Raw genomic sequence first — 19,582 nt, forward strand, 5'->3', positions numbered from 1 at the left:
GTTTCTCCTACATGAAATAGTGATATAATTTCAATACTTATGTTAGAAAGAGAGATTATTTAAAAGTTAAATTTTTTTTAGTAATCTAAGAGCTCGTAACAAAGTTACTTGTGAATAAAATCTAATTAAAGTTAACATCCATATAAAAAAAATAGAAAACAAGTTGAATCTTCAATGAAAGATAAATAACAACACAGTAAATAACATTAAAAGTTTTCCTTATATTGAAACATTCAAGTAAAATCATCAAAATACTTTCTTCATCATCTTATTTAATGAATCTTCTCTTTAATTACCTACACATTTAACGTAACTAATTTTATCAGTTGCAATAGCTCATATCATCACTGTAGTTAACTATTGATATGTCATGATTTCTTACCAGAAAAGAGTGTGATGATTGAACATACAATTTATATAATAAACGTGAGGAAAAGTAGTATAATTGCAGCAGTTGTACATGTTATTTTCTAAGGAATGTTGAAGTATTCGTGTATGAAGATAGTCTTTTACTTGTGGCGAAGGTTTTCATAGAATTCATTTAAGCTTTTGCAGATAAATAGTGTGAATTGAAAGCTGATATCCTAATGTAGGAGGTGAGATTGTTAATAGTTGTAACCATTGTATTAGCATCACCAGTAAAATTGAGAATAATTTTCTTATCAACAATTATGTTCACATCTTTTTCTTTATTGATAAGAAAATCTAGAATCAGTACATATTATGTAATGATGAATGCAGTGACATTAAGGTGGCAATGTTCAAATGCCAATATATTCCTGAACAGAACTTCTGTATTGTCATATATATTCAAGATTGGCATGCTCAACACTCCATATTTAGAATAGGTCAAGTCAATTAAGCTAGCATTTGGACTGACTTTGAACTCAATACCTGCCTTCATTAGTTGACTTGCACTGTGTACATGTTTAACGTATTTACATTGTTCTAGTTTTTCAAGACCAAGTTTTAATGATGATATTATAAAAGATCTTAAAAAATCAGTTAAGTTTTCTGGACATGTTTCTTAAACTTGTGCGCTAAAAATAGCTTAAACAAATGTCAAGAAATTTCTCATTCATACCAGCGAGGTTGTAAAGTTGTTTAAGAACAAAGAATGGAAGTTGATTTCACAGTAGTAACAACTCATTACAAAAAAAATTTAAAGAATAATTTTGATATATTATTTTAGAGATTAGTGTAATATATATATATATATATATATATATATATATATATATATATATATATATTTCTCATCTATTAAAAGAATGACATCTGTACAAATTATAATAATGTCTAAATTATAGCTAACAGATTATTTGACATATCTTAACACCCTCACTCAAGTTGGTGCATGGATATCACACGTTTCCAAGTTGAATAGAGACTCATTAAACACTATGCTTGACACTCCTCTCGTGAGAGCATCAGCCAACTGCAATTTTGATCTTACAAAGGGAAAGAAAATTATTCTAGCTTTAAGCTTCTCTTTGATGAAAAGTCTACCAATCTCCACATGCTTTGTTCTATCACGTTGCACATAATTGTGAGAAATTGCTATAGCCGATAATAAAAACTCATAGTTTCATTTGGTTTAAAGCCTAAATCTTGTAACACATTTTTAATCCACAAAAGTTCACATACACCTAGTGTCATGCCTCAGAATTCAGCTTCAGCACTAGATCTTGCTACTACAGGCGGTTTTTTACTCTTCTAAGTCTCAAGATTCTCTCCTACAAAAGTAAAGTATCCAGAGGTAGATCTTCTATCATTTTTTGAACCTGCGCAGTCTACATCAATATACCCTTTTACCTGTAAGTTTCCATGATTTGAGAACAAAATTCCTTTTCTAGGAATGCACTTTAAATATCTTAAAATCCTCTCAACAACATCCATGTGAAGATTTCGTGGGTCACGCATTAATTAACTAACAACATTCACTACATAGGTAATATCCAGTCATGTATAGGATAAATAAATAAATTTTCCTACCAGCCTTTGGTATCTTCCTCAGTCTATGCTTGTTGAATTTGAGCATTGAAAGAGTTTATCATTTTTTTCAATAGGTGTATTAATTGGTTTACTCCCAAGCAGTCCAGTTTCCAATAGTAAGTCAATAGTATATTTTCTTTGGCATAGAAAAATACCATGTTTTGATCCAGTTACTTCAATGCCTAAAAAATATTTGAGGTTTCAAAGTTGTTTCATCTCAAATTCAGATGCAAGGTATTATTGTAAACTATAAATCTCATATTGGACATTTCCTATAACCAAGGTTGTCAAACTTGAGAGTTTATGTAAACTCGTGAGAGTCCATTAAACTCTACTTGTAAACTCGTAAGAGTTTACTTTGAATGAAAAAAAATATAAATAACACTCTAATTCAAATAAGATAACAAAATTATATAAATTGAAATACATAAGTTCATAGAAATATTGTTCACAAAAATATAATGTAAAACATAAATTGAAATCTCAAAGTCTCTATGCCAAATCCTCTAATAATGGCATCATCATCTCCATTATCATCCTCATCTAACTCTTCCTCTGACGAATGTTGTGCATCCTCATTGTTCTCAAATGTTATGTTATCAAGGTCAAGAGCATCTAGAGTAGGACCTGCTGTTACTCCATATAAGTTAACATTTTCACCATCATTTTCACCTTCAACCTAATCAATCTCAACAACATCATTTGCCTCTTCAGTTATCCATTCATCATCTCATTCAATGGCATCAAATGGAAGAGCCAAAGTTTTTTGAATTTGTCTACTTTTTGAAATATAATATTTTTAGTGAAGATATAAACATAATAAAGAAATTTATAAATTAAAATAATTTAAATTATCATTTCAAATAAGCTCCAATTACGCTCACATCCAGAAGAACTATAAGTCAAGCTTAGAATTCGAATAACAAATCTCTTCAACTCCAGAGTTCCATCACCAAACATGTCCTACCATTACCCTGGATTTAACTCTTTCCTACACTCTTTTGCATCTTCCATTCCAAAAATTCCTCTAGCATAATGAAATTCAACAATTTGTAAATTATGTTTTCTTCTTTCTGCCATATTTGGTATCAATCTTCTCATGTAAAAATACAATCCTTTTTTCACTTCTCCACCATCATCACATCTAAAGTTATGTTCATAGTGGAAATGGGGGTTTAGAAAATAGGCAGTTGCATGCAAAGGCCTATGAAGTTGATTATCCCATCGAGCATCAATNATTCTCCAAACCTCTTCATAACTACATCAATTATGCTATATCAGAAATAATTTCACACATAAGTAATTAAACATTGAATGAGTAAAAGTTTGAAAATTTACCTTTTTTTGATATTGTTAAAGTTAGACCTAATATTATCTTTTGCGCAATACATCTCTTCATAAATGAAACTCATTACGGGTTTTACATCTGAGTCTACTAATCTTAAGACCACCATAAGAGGGGCAACAACTCTCAGGCATGTGGAGACATTCTTCCAAAACCGGTTATCTAATACCACATATTCTATTGTTCTGCCCTCTTGTGAAATTCCAAACTTGCTTGTCTTCCACTCTTCAAAGCTAAACATGGTCAACAATGATGCCTTCAATTCATGAAGACAAGCAAGAGTTAAATAAGCTGTGGCAAATCTACTCACACTCTGTCTTACCAAGTCTCTACCTTTAGTGAACTTTTTCAACAAGGAATTCAACATTGATCTTCCGTAAATGTAAGTGTTAATCTTTCTTCCCTTCTTTGTCAATTCATGGTCCTTTAAATGTTTTTCAAAATCTTCAAATATCAAATCAATTCAATGTGTTGCGCACAGATTCCAATACAATCTTTCCCTCTTTTGCATCAACAACTCTCCAACTGCCACGAAATTTGCCGCATTATCAGTGACAACTTGAACAACATTTTCTTCTCCAACAAAATCAACAACATCATCTAACATTTTGAAAACTTTATCAGCTGTTTTTGATATGTGTGAAGTGTCAAGTGAATAAAGAAAAACCATCCATTTAGGACTATTCACCAAGAAGTTGCAAATAGAATGTCTTTTTCTATCTGTCCAACCATCAAACATAATTGTACATCCAGTTCTCTTACACTCCTCCTTATACTCCTCAAGGATTTCATCTGTTTTATTCACAACTTGTTTCAACAACTTTTCTCTAATGTCATGATAAGATGGTGATTTTTATCCAACTCCATACTTACCAATCACTTCACATATTTTTGCAAATGCTGGATTTCTAATTACATTAAAAGGAATGACACTGGTGTAAAAGAATTCAGCCACTTGAGCATCAACTTCTTCTTTGTATTCTTTATTCATCATTTGATTTATAGTTGCTTGGACTCCCCCATTGCTAGTAATAACAACTTTTTGTTTTCCTTTAAAATCGAATACCTTGTGTCCTCCTTCAAGATTCTCACTTTCTTCCTCGTCTTCATCGATATTTATCTTTCTTTTCTTTAATGATGCATTCTTGGCTTCAACAACTATTTTTATCATCAAATTTTTTATTTCATCCGAAACAGAAATACAAGGTTCAGAATCCTCTCTTGTTCCAACAAGATGGTGTTTAAATCTAAATATACCTCCACTTACAATCTTTGAGCAATTACATTTCAATTTTCTTCCATTACCCTTAATGTCAAATCCATGTTTTCATCAAATATTAGATCAAATTCCCGAAATATTTTTACTTCTATTCTTAGTGAATGAAGATGTAATTGCATTAATTTCCATTGAATTTGATGTATTTTCATACATAATACTCTAAAGTTATTCACTAAAAAATTAATGACAAAAGGACTCATTTAATATTAAATATTTTCTCTCACATGCTAAAATAATAAAAAAACACTATATATGTATAGTTATTTTTATTATAATATTAGAAATTTATTTATATAATAAAAGTACTTTATTATAAAAGCAGTGACATTATAATGGTCACGATGTGACTGTATATATCTTTAATGATCATGGTTTTCAATTATAAAATCAGACATCATTTATATAATAAAAATATATTATAATAATAGTACATTGTATACATAAAATTAGATACCATTAATGTAATAAAATATTATAATAAAAGTACACACAGTTACATAATTTAATCAAATTTAATCAGGTCACGGATTTTATATAATTAGTGATGGTAGCAGGCAATAGTCACATCAAATCACTTTCTTTAATCAAATTCAACATATGATATTTTATAAAAACATTTTAGTACAGGTCACGACTTTTGAATCATTACTTATAATCACAACTAAAAGCATAATTCGAGGCTTTTGAAAAGAAAAAATATTTACTCACCACCACCACGCCAAACAAGAACTACGGGAAGTCAACGATCATATAACGTTGAAATTGGAGGGAGAAAACTTGACATGAAAGTGAAATTTTAAAAATACAGAAAGATATACATAGTTTATATTGATTATAATTATAAATTTGTTACTTTAGTTATAAACATAACCAAGTCTTACAATTAAGCATTTATAATGATATGCAAACATTAGAGGGATTAAAAAAACATTAAAGGAATTTAAATGTTAATTCTGGTTTCCAAAACCCCTACAAATTCAGGCGGTTTTTCTAAAATTCCAGCAAATTTCGGTGATTAGTAATTTTTCTAAAACTCCCATTAATTTCGGCGATTTTTCCAAAATTGCCGGTAATTACTTAGCGACGGTTAATACTCTAATAAGTATACCAGATCGTATCGAGTAATAACATACAGTAAGTCCAGATGTTGTTTCCCAAGGAACTCTTAGGCCTTATCATTCATGTGAATTTATCGCATAAGACTTGAAAGAAATAATAATTTGAAGTTGTGATGCAAAAACGAAATTAAACATGCAAATGCAAAAGCTTAATCAATTGGCAAATAAATATATGAATGAATGGAGTTGTTGGGGTTTACGGTTTCATCCTTATCCACCCTCCTATATCTACTATTCTTATTAAATTCCACTTTATTATTAATGTTCATGCAACTTTCTAATTTACTCTAAACCCGATCTCTCGGCGAGACGATCCTATTACCATAATTACTATCTCTAGTCTCCCTAGTAATTACTAATGCATTAATCACAGAAGCTTAAAGCAATTGACCGTCCTATTCCTATCTCTAGGCAATATTTCATAATCAAGAGAATTCTCCTCAGTTCTAGATTTCCCCGTACGTCCCGGTATCGACAAAATCAAAGATCATGACACTGAATGAGCTAAACAATGCAAGCTTTAAAGTACAGAGAAGAAAACCCAAACTATTGATAATACAAGCATATGAATAAAATAAGAATTTTGGTATAAGAGAGTTTCAAAAGGATCACATCGTTCCCCAACAACAAAGGGTTTAGTTCACCATTGACATGGTGAAACTATATGGAATTAATGGAAAAAAATGAAAGAATAAACCCTAGAATTGGTAAATTGGAGCCTTAGCATCCAAAAACCGCCTCCAAGGAGTGTAAAATGTGTTGTGTCGTCTTTCTCTGCCAAAAGATACATACCCTAGGTCGTCTGGGTCTATTTATAACATATAAAAATAAAAGAATATTTTGGCCTAGGCCCATAAGTACTGTGCTCAGTGTTGGTTTCACCGCTCAACGGTGGACGACAGTAATGCAGAATGCTCAGCGCTCTCGCCCAGGCGTTTGACAGTGCTGATTCCTCAAGGGCCAACGCTCAGCGGTGGGATCTGGCGCTCAACGGTGGGCGATTCTTCTTTTCTCCCCTCAGCATCGTCACTCAAGCGTTTGGCAGTGGGATCCTCCACAAAGCTGGCGCTCAGCGTTGGAATTGGCACTGAGCGGTGGTCGTGACTCTTCCTTTGCATCTTTTCTCATCCTTTCTTGAGTCGAAGTCCTTCCTTCTTCACTTTCCATCATTCAATTCTCATTAAATCTTGTCAAAACAATGTAAAACCAAGCATAATACCTCTAAAACCACCTTTGACTCTCTTGTAACCTAACTAAAGTGTTTTGCATGATTCTAAGCTCATTCTAAGTCATAAAGGGTGTGTTTTGATATCGAATTCAAGTATAAAAATAATTGTTTTTAGACTGTTATCACAACCCCAAACTTAGAACTTTGCTTGTCCTCAAGCAAACAAAATAAAAGTTAGCCTTCCACCTATCATCAAAATTGTTCAACACATTCAAAACTCATTCTTTCACAACAAGTAATTACTCAATTCAACTTTTCAATGGAATCTCATCAAGATGCACACATGCTTCAATTCATTCACATAATGTTGACATAATCACATACTCTCCAATAGATGCTATTCTTATGAATGATCAGTCAACTAAGCACAGATGTAATCATGAAATTCAACAATCCTTTTCAGGCAAAGTGTTTCACTCAATCACTCAAGTGTTTTCGGAGGTCACTCATTCTCTCTACTATTCACATGTCAGATGAAACAAGATTGATTTTCATCTATTACAATCAACATTCTCATACAAGTGTCATCACAAGGACTTTTCAAGGCTTATAAAGAAGTTGGGCTAACAAGAAAAATTGGCTTTTCTAGATCACAAAGTCCTTGAGTTAAGAAAGTTATTCAACATTCATAGTTCAAGCACAGACTCTCTTTTAACCAATCAATCTCATTCCCACTTTCCCCTTTTTCTTTTACTTTTGCATTCAGCTTTGTCTTTCATGCTTTTCTTTTCTTTTTTATCTTTTCTCATGCTTTTTCATTCAACACATTAGCTCAATGCTTTTTCTTTGCCTTTCAATTCCCCAAACAACCCCAAACTTGAACCTTTATCCATACCATTCAATTATTCTCAACTTAAATCAAGGTAAATATTTTTCTCAAAAGGTTTTCAAAGTGTTTCAGGCTAAGGTTGAAAAAGGGTAGAACACATGGTTCTCTTTACTTTGGGCGAAAATTTGGCTAAGTAAGGGCTTTCAAAAATGGCCTTGATCATATGACATAAACATGTAATTCAATCAATCATAAAGACTCAGGAAAAATCATCCATGCTCTCAAATGAATAGCACATATCTCAACAAGCACTCTGGAGCTCAAAATCTCACACAACTATGCTCACTCAATATCTCAATTATCAATCATACACCCTGCTTAGCATCATAATCAAAATCATAAATTATTATGCATTTGTTCACACAGCTAGTGAACAATTCACCTGTATATCAGCATGTAAAACAATCTCAATCATCATCCACATCAAGCATCATCAAGAACACTCATCATGCAATAAAATAAGTCAAACCATAATTATAAAAGGTGTTTAGGCAAGTACAAACACACCTACACTACTCATAAAATCCAACCTAGTCTAGAAGTTCAAAATACAACTGAAAAAAATAAAATAAAACCCTAATCTACTACAAGTGGAATCCATCAGTAGATGCCTTATCTGTTGGTATCGGATGGGTATGGTTCGAAGAGTATAACGCAGCGAAATTAAAACTTAGAGTAGCGTATAAGGGTGTTCGGTCACAGTTAAAACGAAATTGGTCTTTTTTTCGAAAAACAATTTTCTTTCAGAAAATTTATCAAACAATTAATATGCCTAAAATAAAATGAGTGTAGGGAATAGAAAAATCACACGAGTATTTTTATACTGGTTCGATTCAACAAAATCTACGTCCAGTCGTTAATAACTGTAAAGAGTGATTAACAGTTTCACTAAAAATGTTTTTCTCAGATTACAATTAAGTGAATGAAAATCAGATAGATAAACCTTCCTTCGACGAGTGAACCGGAAGAAGACCACTCTACCAACATGAAGAGAACTGCTCCGGCAATCAACCAACGATTCGCGAGCTTCTCCTTTCACAAGACCAGGCAGAGCATCTTGCTAACTCGAAGAGAGTCTGCTCCGACTATCGACACACGATACGCGAGCCTCTCCTTTCACGAGACCAAGCAAGGGAAGTATGAACAAAGCTTCTAAGAACTTTCCTCTGACAAATAGTGTTCTATTAAGCTTTCTCAGTTCAAAAACGTTGCTTCTGAAGATTATAGAAACCAAATATATAGTCAAGTACACTGAATGCTAAAGGTCAGCTCCCAACTGCCATGAATAATCGATTATTGTAAGTGATAATCGATTATTCAAGTCTGTTACAGGGTTTTCAAAAAGTGATAATCGATTATATGAAGTGATAATCGATTATTCAAGTATGACTTGTGATAATCGATTATTGCTTCATGATAATCGATTATTCTAGTACAAAATGCAAGTGATAATCGATTATAGCTTGTCCATAATCGATTATTAAAGTTAAAAATACAAGGTTTAAGATTTTCCTACTACATCCAAATTCTACAAGTTGCTTTATAAATAAATCTAATGTTCTCTTTAAATAATACTTATTGCAGCATCATCAAAACAATTCTTCAGGTTTTACCAATGCTCCTTATTGGTAACATTATCAGCCCATGCTGTCATCCGAGTCCTCATCATCTCTAGCCTCTGCATCCTCAAAGTCGTCATCCTCCTTATCATCATCATCTCTAGTCTACACCCTTTTGCCTGCTCTTGTGGCCATGTCATGACACTATAGAACTCATCCATAGTCCACCTGTGCACCAATGGTGTGTCGTACAAGTCCACTATCATCTCAGTTGTGGCCACCTACCCTCAACGGAGAGACTCCAATCTAGCCTCCATCATGGACATGTACATGTCCCTCATCTAGAAAGGCTCGGCGTGCTATGTTGGCTCATCATGCTGAGCTGCTCCTCTCCTAGGGCGTCTCTAAGGCACTGGTCTGACTGCCTCATCTCCTCCACAATACTGCCTATAGTAATTTGCATCTATAGCCTTCCTAGGCCTCTCAAATGGTGGAATAAAGGTATCTACCCCAGCCTAATGGCACAAATGTGTAATAAGAGAAGGATGACCTAGTGGTGCCTTGCTGCTCTGAGTAGTAGTGCAACTCTGGATCTCATTGGAAATGACCTCGCCAATGTTCACATTCATTCCTCTCGGCATGCAATATATGAACATGATCCTGTGAACAGTAATGTCTAAAACATGGGAGCAGGGCTGGACGTTGGCATGAGTAAATGCCATCCAATACTTGGCCAGGGGTGTCAGATCCGCTCTCTTGATGTGAATGGGCACACCATTTGGATTCCTGTGAAAATGCCCTCCAGGTACACAGAGTACCCTCTCAATATCCTCATAGTCTGAACACTCCTTCACATTTAGTGCATACTGGCATTGCTCACCAACCCACTCAGTACCTAAGAAGCTGTTAATGGTTTCAGGGTCATATCTAATGATTTTCCCCCGAACATAACTGTATACCTGTCCATGTTTACTCCCTTGAACATAACATTGATATAGAACTCCTTCACCACTTCAATATTAGCAGGTGCGGGGTACGTGGCCAGCTTCTCCTAGTTTCTGCTTTCCAATTCTGCACCAAACTGAGGAGCTAAGTCTGGAATCCATATTGCTTTTCTCTCCATCAGTAAGCACATTTCTTAAATAATTAGGAAGTGTTGCTCATGCTTCCTAGAGAGGAATCTAAGAATAAAATCTTTCTAGCCTCTCTAGCTCCTTCCTCCATTTTCCTATAGTCTTGACTCTCCTTGTAGATGAAGATGTCATTCCTACATAATATTCAATTCCAAAGAACAATGAATTTACCATTAAGGGTTAGCAAACCATCAAACATATATCATTCAAGTACTATCCAGCGATGAGGGCAAAACAGGGCCCTCAGCGTCATCTGCATCTAAAAAACTCAAGCACACAAAAATTATGTCGCCCACCGCTCAGCAGGGACAGCGGCAATTTTGCCAAATCTCAATTAAACCTCTCTAATCTCCACCCAAACTCAAATTCCTCAGTTTCAGACCAAAATCACACAATTTAATCGGTGGAAAACGTTTCTATTTCATCAAATCATGCATAGAAATCAAAAGCCCTAATTTTTCATGTTTCTACACATATTCTTCAACAAATCTCAATTTTAGAAACCCTAAGGTGTAAATTGCATGACTTACTTGGGTGAAGATACTTTGAATGCTTGCAAATGCTTCTTAAGTGATGATGGTGTTGAGATTGTTGACAACACAATTTCTATATGAATGTAGTTTTTGATGATGACAACACATTGCTTAAATAAATAGCACATGTTGTTGCTGCATTACATGTTCTTATGTTGATTGATTGTAATATCTATTGAACATGTTTATGTATTGTGTTACATGTTCTTATGTTGATTGATTGATATACATCTGGAATGTGTTTACATGCTTTATGTGTTATGCATCATTCGACTATGTGCGCCACACATTCGACTGTATCTATTGTCTGATTTGAAATTCTGTTATGCTCTTGCACTCTAATGACTATATTTTTGAAAGTTAGTTGAACATTGATGACTTAGTCAACTTTATTAAATGTTTTTTGTTTTTGGTTGACTAAATGCTACTTGGTTGACTGTTCTCTTATAATTGTCATAATCCAGTCGACTGAATCAGTAGCATATTCGACTGAGAATCTATCTGAGTAACAGAAATCTATAAATAGGCTGAACACAAATTTGTTCATACGACTTTTGATGTTCTAACTATTTCATTTCTGTTTCAAATTTCTCTATGCCCCAAGAATTCTCCAAGAAGACGGTGGTAATCTTTCTTGAAAGAGATTCAAAAGGAGATTTTTGGCGCACACATTGATTGATTAATATCTGCACAAAAAAGGTGTTCTGTGTTTGATCACGCTGAGGCTTGGCATCCTTGAAGACTGCTGAATTGATTTTATGGCTTGGCATTCGTGAAGACTGTTGAACCTGTTGATTTTAGGGGATAGTTCACTTTGAGGATTGTTCAAAGTGGTGTTTGACAGATTACAAAAGAGGGGATTCTTGCTGCAAGTCTTACTGGTTTTGCTGCCTATAGTTTGGTTCTAGGTTAGAGAGGAAATTTATATTTTTGGCGTGGAGGTCTTCTATAAATTCCTTGTTGTAAAAACCACAACCATTATAGTGCATTTGCTTCCTGGGTTGGAAGGACACTAGATGAAGGCATTGTTGGCCAAACCAGTATAAAAACCTGTGTTTGATTTTCTCTATCCCTTCTCTTTTACTTTACAGTCGACTTTACTTTTTACGCAGTCAACTACGTTTTTCTGCTGCGTACAAATTTTGATTGCTTGCATTTCAAGAAAGTTCAAAAAGTTTTATACTTTGATTTCAAGATTGTGAAAAGAATCTATTTTTGATACAACACCAATTCACCCCCCTCTTGGTGTAAGAAAGAAGCCTTCCTATTTTCCAACAATTGGCACCAGAGCTGGTTTTCATAAAATATTTGAAAAACTAGTCGACTCTGTTTTTCTTTGATTCGACTATAAACCTGGGGATGGCTTCCTGTTTTCAAACTTTTGGTGAAGGTGCTTAAACAAACAAACCACCACTCTTTGCTGGTGAAAATTATCCATTTTGGAAAATTAGAATGCAAATCTTTCTTGAATCGCAAGACAAAGGAATTTTGGATGCCACTTTAAATGGCCCTTTTGTGCCTACAAAAACTATTGAGAAAGAAACTGTTTTAAAACCTTTTACTGAGTGGACTCCTGATGAAAATAGAAAAGCTCAGTTTGATATTAAAGCTAGAAATATTATTGCCTCTATACTGACTGTTGATGAAGTAAAGAGAGCAAGAAAGATCTCCCTGATACAAGAGTATGAATTGTTTAGAATGAAAGCTGGTGAAAACATCTATGATGTGCGGAAACGATTTACTCACATTGTAAATCATCTCATGGCTCTCGGAAAAGTATTTGACAAAGAAGAGATCAATATCAAGATTCTGAAAAGTCTGAACAGAAATTGGCAACCAAAAGATGCAGCAATCTCTGAATCCAAAGATCTCACAACGATGAACATGACTACCTTGTTTGGCAAGTTATGTGAACATGAATTGGAACTCGGTAGATTGAAGGATGAAGAGGAGATTGAAGAAAAGAAGTCCATTGCTCTGAAAGCTACAAGCAAGAACAACTCTGAAACAGACATGGACGAGAAAGAATTGATGACCTTGATGGTAAGGAAATTTAGTCGACTCATTCAAAATAATAGTCAACTTGACTAATCATGCAGGTCAAGGCAAAAAAATAGCTTCAATAAAAATTTTGTCTAGTGTTACGGGTGTGGAAAGGAAGGACACATCAAGCCTGATTGTCTTGAATTAAAGCCTAAGTAGAAAGGGAAGGAAAGATTCCCTCAAGGCAGAAATATTAAAAGAAAAGGAGCATACATTGCTTGGGAGAATATAGATTCTGAAAGCTCAAGTGATGAAGATGCTGATCAAGAGGAAGAATCCAACTTGTGCTACATGACTGGAGTAACATGGGACGATTATGATAGTGATGCAGACATCTCAAATGAACCAGTGGAAATCAAATATGATTTGCTGCAAGATGCTTTTAAAGAACTACATGTTGAAGTAATGCGACTACAATACACGATTAATCGACTAAACTCTGAAAGAAGAGACTATGAGTATAGAATTAACAACCTTGTTGCTGAAAATGAAAAATTAGAGAAAGAATTAAAAGAAGCTTTGTTATTTTCTAAGGATGTTAAGATTGAAACGGTTACAGTAGAAAAAGTTTGTGAAAATTGTCCTGCTCGTATTGAAAAGATAGATTACTTGACTAGCACGCTAATGAAGAGACAATTTAAATGTTGTATTAAAATCATCTGGCAGAGCTATATACAGGAAAGGAATAGGTTACAAAGCTCAATCTAGCAAAACCAATACTAAGAGATTTACTGATTTAAGTAAACCTACTAAAAATGCATGTTTTTATTGTAATTGTGTTGGTCATACTGTTAGAAAATGCTACTACAGAAATGTTGTTGTTCCTAAAAAATTATATGTATGGAGACCAAAGGAACAAGTGACAAAGACTGACACTCATGGACCTAAAGTTAAGTGGGTACTAGCAACCAAAAATTAATCTATTTTGAAGGATACGAAGCAGGTGCAGTATGATCTCAAGGATGAATCAAATTTTTTGGTGCGAAAATAAAGTCAAGTATTTACCCCCAAAATTTCATTCTTGCTTGATATGTTAAAACCTTGATAATCATGGGTCACTACATTAATTCTTATTGATATGATACTCCACTATCCTATCTCTTCTTGAGAAAACCCTCCTTCTTCCTCAATCGCAATGGCTTCAAGTTCCAAGCCAAGAAGAAGGATCAAAATTGTTGCTTCAAGGAATGTATTGGTGAATCAAGTGAACAGTATCAACAAACATGTCGCATTGATAAGTGTTAAGCCACTGGCAAAGTGTACCAGATCGTTATCAAGTAATATAAACGGGTAAGTCCGAGTATCGTTTCTTAAAGGACTCTTAGGCCTTAACTTTCATGTAAACAGATCGCGTAAGACTTGAGAAAAGAATTAATTTGGTGGTTATATGCAAAGAACAAAAACAAACATGCAAATGCAATTGATTCAATTGGTTTTAAGAAACTATGGATGAATAGTGTTGTTGGGGTTTACAATTTCATCTTATCCACTCTCATATATTTACTCTTCTTATTTACTTCACTTTTTATCCAATTGCCATGCAAACTTTCTAGTCTACCCTTAACCCAATCCCTTGGTGAAAAGAGCCTATTATTAATTACCGGCTTGCTATCCATAGCCTCCCCTAATAACCAATAATGCAATGAGATCGGAAGCAAATACAATTGACCGTCCTACCCCTGTCCCTAGGCGATATTAACATAATCAAGGAATTTCTCACCAGTTCATGACATTACCATACATCCCCATATCCATAAAGACAAATAACTTTTAATGAATGAGTTAAACAATAAAAGCATTAAAGCAAAGATGAGAACACAACAATTGATAAATAAGTATATGACAAGCATATGAAATAAATATGAATTTGAACATATGAGAGTTTCAAAAGATTACATTGTTCCCCAACAACAAAGGGTTTAGTTCACCATAATCCTGGTGAAACTAGATGAAATATGATGAAAGAATGGAAGAAATAACCCTAAACTTGGTTGATTGAAGCCTAAGCATCTAAGGAACCTCCTCCAAGGTGTGTGGAATAGCTCTGGACGTTTCTCTCTGCTAAAAGAATCCCCTTCTAATTCGCACTGGGGCTATATATAAGCCCAAAAAGATAACAAAAAGATAACAGAAAGATTTACAGAATCTAGCTAAAAAAACAGACAACCGCCCAGGCGCCTGCCGCTTTGACCGGTCAACGGTCAATTTTGTCGTTGAGTGGTTTCCCTCTAATCACTCCTAGCGCTCAGCAGACCATTTTGGCTCTCAACGGCTTGCTTGAGCCTTCTTTTCAACATTTTTCTCCTTCTTTCATGGGTCTAAGTCCACCTTACTTCACTTCCATCTTTAATTCATCTAAAATCCCTGCAAAACAATGTAAAACAAGCATAATATCTCTAAAACTAACTTTTGACTCTCACAAGACACAACTAAGTGTTTTACTTGATTTAAAGCTCATTCTAAGCCATAAAGGGTGTGTTTTACTATCAAATTTAAGCATGAAAATAACGGTTTTTAGACCGTTATCAATAAGACTGCTCTTCACTTTATGCACATGGTGAAAACATCTAACGGATGGATATACAAAGATGAAACTGTGAGAAACAACAACTCTACAACCTCGTCTCAAATGAATCAGTACAGGGTGAGAAATGAATTTGAAAGAATTGTTTTGAACAAACTGAATGAAATTGAAAGGAAACTTGATGAACAAATTAACAAGGGTCATCAAAATGAGGTGAATGAAACTTCTAAAGAAGCAAGCTCTTCTGACAAATCACCTTAAGGAAGTGAAATGAAGATAGTGAGGAGACAAGATCTACGGATAATGGAAGTGACATGATTCTCAATGATTTTGTTAACAGAAAGAGAAAGAAAAACTAGTTTTATCCTAGGTGTTTCCTCGAGTCTAGTACGCTTTTGTTTTGTGTGGCTTAGATTTACATCTTTTTTGATTTTCTTTTTGTTCCTTGATTGAGTCCTATCATTGTAACATCTTTTAACAAGGAAATGAAATCAATGGTTTAAATCAATATTGTTGCTTTAATTTGTTTGACATTGTTTGCACTAATTGATTGATTCGACTATAAAATGATTGAAGTCAACTATGCTTGATCTGTTATACATCTTTATATATTGACTTCTGTTGTTTATGATTATATTTTCTTGCTTAACTAAAATGCTTGATCTGGAAAGGATCTGTGAAAGGTTTTGCAAGAATAACATTGCTTTGGAAATCTCAAGAGGAATTCAACAACTTTGTAAAGCAATGTAGTCAATTGAGGAAATAACGCAATTGACTGCTCATAAAAGGGTTATAAATTCCAATTTTGGAATTTGGTTATTCTTTCATTGATTGCTTATTTTGGAATATATGTTATTATCTCTGATATAAATAGATTTTGAAATATCTTGTTTGAGATAATATTGTGAGATTGTTGATGATTGTATCATTGCATAACTAAACTGTTTGTTATTTTGACTTTGATGCAACTTTGTACCATACTGATTGTATAATCTGTTATATGTTGCACTGTGCATCTGACTTGGTTTTAATACTTATGCATAATGATAGGGGGAGTATCACACTTTACACATTTTTTACTCACATGCCTGCATTTCAGGGGGAGTTATCATTTACATGTGATCAAATGTGATAGAGAGATCATCATTGCATTTTGAAAATTGCACATACTCTTTGATGCATCTCTGTTTGAAATTTTAGCTAAATATCCAGAGCGTACCTTTTTTGCTGATGTACAAAGGGGGAGAGAATTTATGAATTTATGAATGCTATATGAAAGGGGGAGAATGATTATTCTGTCTCACATTCTGCTTGATATTTTGCTATTTTAATTGTGTTACATGCAGAGTACTTATATGTTTTAACTATGATATTTCTTTTGTTACTTTGTTGAGTATTAGAATGTGCAAACATGGTTGGTTATTAATCATGGTTGGGCATCATAAAAAAAAGGGGAGATTGTTGAGATTGTTGACAAAACAATTTATATATCAATCTAGTTTTTGATGATGACAACACATTGCTTAATAACAAGCACATGTGGTTGCTGCATTATATGTTCTTATGCTGATTGATTGTAATATCTGTTGAACATGTTTATGTACTGTGTTACATGTTCCTATGTTGATTGATTGATATACATCTAGAACGTGTTTACATGCTTTATGTGCTATGTGCTATGCATTATTTCATATGTTTTATTGCACAATTTTAAAGCTGAAAACCACGAGCAATTTTATGAACTTATCTTTGTGTGACAAAGTGATAGTGAAGTCTACTACATTATTAATGGATTCGACTCTGCTAAAATCTTTGTACAAATTTTGAGAATCAGTACTTTGTGTTATTTTGAAAAGAAAAGAATTTCAAATGTTTTGCATATTGATAGTCGACTATGTGCGCCACACATTCAACTATATATGTTGTCTGATTTGAAATTCTGTTATGCTCTTGCACTCTAACGACTATATTTTTGAAAGTTAGTTGAGCATTGATGACTTAGTCAACTGTATTAAATGTTTTTTGTTTTTGGTTGACTGTTCTATTATAACTGTCATAATCCAATCGACTGAATTAGTAGCATATTCGACTGAGAATCTATCTGACTAACAGAAATCTATAAATAGGCTGAACACGAGTTTGTTCATACGACTTTTGATGATCTAACAATTTCATTTCTGTTTCAGATTTCTCTACGCTCCAAGAATTCTCCAAACAGACGGTAGTGGTCTTTCTAGAAAGAGATTCAAAGGGAGATTTTCTGCGGACACATCGATTGATCAATATCTGCACAAAGAAGGTGTTCTGTGTTTGATCATGCTGAGGCTTGGCATCCTTGAAGACTGCTGAATTGATTTTGTGGCTTGACATCCGTGAACACTGCTGGTTTTGAACCTGTTGATTGCAGGGGATAGTTCACTATGAGGATTGTTCAAAGTGGTGTTTGGTAGATTGCAGAAGAGGGGATTCTTGCTGCAAGTCTTCCTGGTTTTGCTGCCTATAGTTTGGTTCTGGGTTAGAGAGGAGATTTATATTTTTGATGTGGAGGTCTTCTATAAATTCCTTGTTGTAAAAACTGCAACCATTATAGTACATTTGCTTCTTGGGTTGGAAGGACATTAGATGTAGGCATTGTTGGCTGAACCAGTATAAAAACTTGTGTTTGATTTTCTCTATCCCTTCTCTTTTACTTTACAGTCGACTTTACTTTTTACGCAGTCAACTACGTTTTTCCGCTGCATACAAATTTTGATTGCTTAAATTTCAAGAAAGTTCAAAAAGTTTTATACTTTGATTTCAAGATTACGAAAAGAATCTATTTTTGATACAACACCAACTCACCCCCCCCCCCTCTTGGTGTAAGAAAGAAGCCTACCTATTTTCCAACAGATGGATGCTTCCCAAATGCAATGCTCTCACAAAAAACCCCAAACTTTGCCAAAGGAATGGTGCCAAAGTGATAAACTATAGATTTTTAGTGAGTGGGTGATGGGAAAAGTGGAGAGAAACCCTTGAAAAGCTTTTGAGAGTGCAAGCAAAGTGTGGAGGTCTGAAGAGAACGCTTGGGCGAGCCCTAAGGGGTGTTTAAAATGTGCAGATGGGCCTCCAACGCTGAGCTGTTTAAAAAGCCCGAGACTGCAATATGTGACGCCACCGCTCAACGGTAAAGGCATTTTAAAATTTTTCACCTTTTTTTGCTTGTCTTCGCATTTTATGACCTGTAGCACTTAATTTTAACTCTCAATTTATAATTTTTATGCAATTCCTCTCTCTTATGCAACACTGAAATTCTAGAATGCAACTAAAACAAAGTAAAAATAAAAATGAAAATAAAAACAACAATCAACTGGGTTGTCTCCCAGGTAGCGCTTGTTTAACGTCACGAGCCTGACCCAAACCTTTCTAGCACTTGTCAGTAAGTGCTTCCCAACACCCCTCAGTAGGTGCTTACCTGTATCCTTTAATAGATACATAAATAATTAGCATCCCTCAGTAGATGCTACCCAAAAATTGTTTAAAAAATCCCAAATATTAAAAATCCAAATAATCCAAAATAAAAATAATGTTCAACAATTATTGGGGTGCGTCCTAGTGAGCGCTCTTTTAACGTCATTAGCTTGACCCGGTAGGCTCATGTCTTCTCTTCCATGTTGATGTCTTTATATGCCTCTTCACCATACACTCCTTCTTCTTGTATTTCACCTTTGAACTAGGCTGGAATGGTGCGTCCTTCGAGTCAATGTGGATTGTGCCTCCTTTATCAACATCTTCTCCATGTACCTAAAATACATTACAATTATCATTGTTAGCACCTTTAGATGCTCCAACTACAACATCTTTCCTTGGAGCTCTATATTTGGCCCTCTTTTGTATTCGTGTGAGCTTTTCCTCAAAGCCAGTATAAATTAACTTGCTTTCTTGGGCCTTCAACATAACCATCTCATCATGGATAATAATGACTACTTTGGTTGTTTTCATGAAAGGCCTTCCAAGAAT

The sequence above is a fragment of the Vigna radiata genome, unplaced genomic scaffold, assembly GCF_000741045.1.
Source record: "Vigna radiata var. radiata cultivar VC1973A unplaced genomic scaffold, Vradiata_ver6 scaffold_285, whole genome shotgun sequence".
Lineage (NCBI taxonomy): Eukaryota > Viridiplantae > Streptophyta > Magnoliopsida > Fabales > Fabaceae > Vigna > Vigna radiata.